The 5,623-nt window shown below is 27.6% G+C and overlaps 1 long non-coding RNA gene across 1 annotated transcript; it reads right to left on the reverse strand.

The window, feature by feature from the left end:
* Positions 1-2,849: 2,849 nt before the first annotated feature.
* Positions 2,850-3,442, reverse strand: LOC146723110 (uncharacterized). The gene is made up of 3 exons (XR_014924767.1): positions 3,265-3,442; positions 3,024-3,189; positions 2,850-2,896 (listed from the first exon to the last, which is right to left on the reverse strand). It is a non-coding gene; the product is annotated as an uncharacterized LOC146723110 (long non-coding RNA).
* Between the last annotated feature and the right edge of the window lie 2,181 nt (positions 3,443-5,623).

Raw genomic sequence — 5,623 nt, forward strand, 5'->3', positions numbered from 1 at the left:
TGATTGCAAAAGATTCTTGTAGAAAATTTTATTTCTTTGTTCGTATTTTCTGCTAAAGATCTAAACATTGAATTTTTATGCGTTGAATAATGATTAATTAATAGATTTATATAATAGATGAAATGATGAGAAGAAAAAGCCCACAACACAGAAACGAGAAATTTTTTACAAACATTATTTCACAAAAAGGATATACACTAGAGAAATTAGATAGTTAAATCAATCAAACCTGTTGGTACATTTATTATTTCTCATATAAATTTTTGTTTTCAATAATTAAAAGAATCAATATTATTTTTGTGCCAATATTAGCTTTTGTATTAATTGATTGAAAGATATGTGTGTAATATACACATATAATGAAATTAAATTATCTTTTCCTTTTTGTCTTCCTCTACAAAATTTAGAAATGAAGATCTGATTTTATTTTAACAATGTGTTAATGTAGACAATTACGCGGTTAATTTTTAATGATTACATTAAATTTAGTAAAATACATATAATGTATCACTGTATTCGGCTTTGACGCTTCTTCCTTGAAAGAAGAGAATATTGCATAAGTAGTACGTGTCTGTACGAGAGAGGAAATGAAACTACCGAGCATGACGAGTTGTGGATAATTTTGCGGAGAAACACACACACACACAGTTTTGTCTACTGTTATAAAATTATACACTTATAACTTTTAATTATACAAGAAAACAAAGAAAGTATGCTGAAACTTCTGACGTTAGTTTGATCAATCCAGTAGAGAATCCGCCCTTCTAAAAAAAGCATGTATTGACATTGTCGCTTTTCCGCGATGCTGATTGGCTGACCCAATTAACGTTGTGCGAATATATTAGACATTATTTTAAATCTAATTGTATTATAAAAATATAATATGAGAATTTAAAAAAGGACAATATTTAAACACAAAATAAGAATATATTATAGAATGATTAATGTGATTTCAAAATTTTTGATTTCTGTTCTTTCTTTTAATTTGTTTTTTCGGTGTTAAGTGTTACAACTATTAAATTATTAATTGATACTGCTACAAACGAATGAGATTCTGACAATGAGATAACGATCATCTTATGAGATCGATGCCCAAATTTTTCTACAATTTTCTTTTGTTTGCAAACGTTTTCTTATAATTGTGTGCAAAGTATAATTATTACGCTTCATAATTGCTGAAAATGTTACATTAAAAATATACTTCCTATGTTTAATGATAAGACGCAAATTTTCTTCTCATAGAAATACATACACATATTCTGCTTCGACAAGGAAAACAAGTTCTATTATCGTCGAATCATCGTATATAAAAAGCTAGTATAAAATCACGCTTGATGCAAGCAATTTAAAAAGAATTTTATTATATATTATAGTTTAATTACAGTTTATTAATTACTTGTTACTTTAATATATATTACTTTAATATATATTACAGATACATTGTAGGAATTTTGAAAAGTAGCGTTAAGTTATTTCAACTGAAATTTTTTATTTTTTATTTTGTATTAACTTTTCATTTTTGCATAAGATTTTGACTTTCAATTTTTTGGTACGTATATTTTTGTTTGGCGCAACTATTTGATATCATTATTTTATTAGATATATTAATTGTACAACATAAGTTTACAGTACTTTGAAACATATTGTTTTATCTATTACACATTTTTACATGCAGTTGAATTTGGCGCACTTTTTTGTCTTTTTATAAAAAAAAGGTTTGTTTAGGCCCATTTTTACGTAAGATTAGCAGGGTTACATTTTTTGTTTTTTACGAATGCTTGAGAGTTGGGTCGTATTATTTTACCAAGAATCAGTGTGAAGATAGGACAACATATTTCAGTTTCAACCAAATCGGAGGAAACCATGTCTGGTGTTCCCCTTGTAAGTAATAACTATACTTATAAAAACTAAAAGAAGAGACTAAGAACATTTCTCGTAGTTTTCCCGCTTAAAATTTAATAACAATTACAAATTATATTAGGCTCTCAATATAATACAAATATAAATATGTAGACTGACACAGCCGAACGCAATGTTGGTTATAGCAAAAATCAATTTAGCGCTACAATTAAATAATTGTGCATGAGCCATCAATTGAGATACAATTCCAAAGAAGTCTTGACAGTGTACCAGCAAATTTGATTTTTGATCTGTGATAAAACACTTTTCTTTACACATTGACAACATTAGAATTCAATCCCATTAGACGAATCTTTCGTGTGATAATTATCTTTTCAGCAAAAGCTCGACTTTTCCTACATAGATTTTTCAAAAGTGATATTCAAGTCGATACATTCGTTTCGAACCCGAATCGTTTCAGTAACATCAACTTGATTTTCTTCTTGCATACAAATATGATAAAGACGAATATACTCTTTAATACACATAACAAAACAGAAACAATAAGAATGTAATAACCATAATCACGTGTTGTAAAAAAGAACAGATTAATCGAAGATATAGACCATCCAATACCCGAAAGGATAAAGATTACGATAAATAACTTTATATATAGTTTAAACCTGCAAACAAATATATATTAATATTCAGTTAGCTTTGTATAAAAATAACAAATTCTATCTATCAAATTATTAAATTGAAAAATGATGGAACAAATTACAATTCTTATAAAGGTGGAAATGAGAAAAAATTATTTAAAGAAATAGTTCGAAAATGTAATTTTTTTATGTAATAAATATATATTCGTTTATTTTCACTCTCTATGACATTTCGAGAATTACAGACTTTTTTGAAAAGACCAAATGCAAGTTAAAGAAATAGATGTTTTTCCTCTTTTGTAGATTATGTTATTACACAATAAAAGGAAAAAAAATAAAAAAAAATCAAGAAGCAGAGTTAAAATGTATGGCTTTCAAAAATCATATCTCTCTTTCATCTGGAATGCGAATTAAGCGAGTACGTGATATTGTCCGCAAAGATATTGACAAAAATATATCTGCATAAATCTCACTAACACAATAAAAGTTTATCACAGAGTGATGCAAAAATGTGAGAATACACACCATTTTTTATTGTTATTATACTGCTTGCTTTCCGAATCTGTTAGACTGAAGTTTGCATCTTTTTCGTAGCGTTTGATGTTCCGTGCAGTAGAGAATCATAAGCAAATGCTACTAATAGTACAGACAGTTATGATCCAGTAATAATACAATGTAAGTGCTTCCAAATCTGTAAATATGATATCCCATATACTGTTACATACTTTTAAAATGCGAAGCATTAATAAAGTTATCTGTAACGTACGTTCTTGAGAGAACCAGCAAGATCCCATTTTGAATTCTGGTCTCAAAATATTTGGTATATACTCAGAAATAAAATCCACAACGACGACGCAAGTAGCAAATACAATTGGACATCCATACGCAAAAATAGCATAATACATCAACTTTTTTTTTCCCTGATTGTCTAACGTTCCTTTGTAACGAAGAGAATTATCTGCAATTTCCATGTCATATTTAACTAAATAAGTGTAGATAAAAGAAATCTTATTGTAAAATGTTTAAATTAATGTTTACCTTTAATCATTACATTGTATAACATTTAGAAACTATTATAGAATTACATAATTATACTATAGATAAAGAAAATAAAAATTTTTAATTGAGTTTTTAGAGGTAAAAAATATATTTATGGTAAAAAATTATCGCGTATTGCTTTATTTTATTCACAAAAGAAAGATTGACATGATTTAAATATCAAGTTTGTAAAATAAAAGAAAAATATTCTAAAAATGTTTGTTTCATTATTTCGAATTAGATTACGGTATAATGTTTTATAAATTAAATATATAATAATGAGAATACTTTTTAAGTCAGCTCTTTTAATTTTAAAGCCACAATCTCCACTTGATTCCTCTCGACCAATAGAGCCAAACGCGATGTTATTGCGACAATTATGAAAGAAAGAAAATTTGGAAAACTAAGGAATTTGAATCCTATGGTTGGGATCTCAAAAATTCCCCTTGTTCCTTCTCTTAACATTCCCTGTAAAGAAATAGGCGAGAAAAATATTGGTCCAAAATATAAAATTAAATATAAAACCGTACGTTTCGACACCTTTTTTGGGTCATCTTCAGCAGAATATTCCGAACATTAAATACAAAACACTATACTTACTAACATTAAAATTAAGAGAAATAGAAGTTATAAAACTGAAGCGATATGTCAATTAACATACCCACTAGAAAACTTAAACTATACATAAATCGTTTCCTTAAGCACAAAAATAAGCTTTTACGCCGATATATAAAATAAATTTATGGTGGTGATCATCAAATCCAGACAAAGTTGACCAATATGTTCCAAAAGATCCTTCTTTTAGACGTTGAAGGACATGAAACATCTGCTTTGTCCGAAACAGTTTCAAATAAACTGTTTTCTCCATAGAAAACACGACGTAACATCCACGATTGCCCGACTGTCAAATGAATAAAATAAATCTAACTAAATTGACAATTAACTAATTAATCTAATGAAAATCACAAATAAAAAATAAAAAATAAAAGATAAAAATTCTTTAAATAAAAACCAATTATAAAACATAAAAGAATTGAAAAAAGTAAAAATTGATATAAAAATTGAAATGTTTAAATAAAAAATAAACATTACTAAACATTGTATAGAGAAACAATTATTTGAGAAACTACCGGCATCAATTACAACAAAATTTTTTAATGATAATCGACGTAACATACACAAGCATAATAGCAGAGAGAAATCTCGTCTTATTTAAATTCAATTATGTCAAACAGAAATTATATGGAGTTCAAAATCCAATTGAATTAATAGATTACAAAAAATGGATCGTTAATATCAGTAACAAATAAGTCCTCGATTCGGTACTGAGATTTTTGAGTTTAGGCGACAGATTTGGTTTACCTATTAATAGACAGGATAAAAATGATAGGACGTTTTCCGCGATTGAAAATTTAAAAAATTTTGAAGTTAAATATTATAAATTTCAGAAAGAAAACCTCAACAATAATAGAACATGTATCGCCAACTCAGTCTATAAGTTCTTAAATAAGCAGAAACATGTTAGTCATATTGATAAATACTTATTGAATGAATACAATAAAAGTACAAAGTTTCTCAAACAAAATAATGACATTTTTGTAACTAAAGCAGATAAGGGCCAAGTTACGGTAGTTATGGACCGTTCAGACTATATCGAAAAGATGAATAAATTACTTAGTGACAGTTCTACATACAGATTAATTAAAAAAGATCCTCTTAATTCATTGAATACAAAAATTATGACATTGATTAAGTCATGGATTGATAATAGACTTATAGATGAGCAAACGTACAAAAAGATGCACTAATGAGAATTTGCCGCGTTGTTATGGCTTACCAAAAATCCATAAAGCAGGATATCCCCTTAGAGTTATTGTTTCGACCATTGGCAGCCCTATTTATAATGTTGCGTCTTACATTAATAAAATATTACAAAATGCGGTCGATAAACCACGCTCCTTTATTAAGGATAGTTGGTCTTTGGTCAGATTTATTAGTGATATTAGTATTGATGAGGGTGACGTTATGATTTCGTTTGATGTTGTTTCCCTTTTCACAAACATCCCGCGCGAGTTAGTTATAAAGGC

Source organism: Nylanderia fulva, unplaced genomic scaffold (assembly GCF_048542155.1).
Source record: "Nylanderia fulva isolate GAGA-0341 unplaced genomic scaffold, ASM4854215v1 Scaffold230, whole genome shotgun sequence".
Lineage (NCBI taxonomy): Eukaryota > Metazoa > Arthropoda > Insecta > Hymenoptera > Formicidae > Nylanderia > Nylanderia fulva.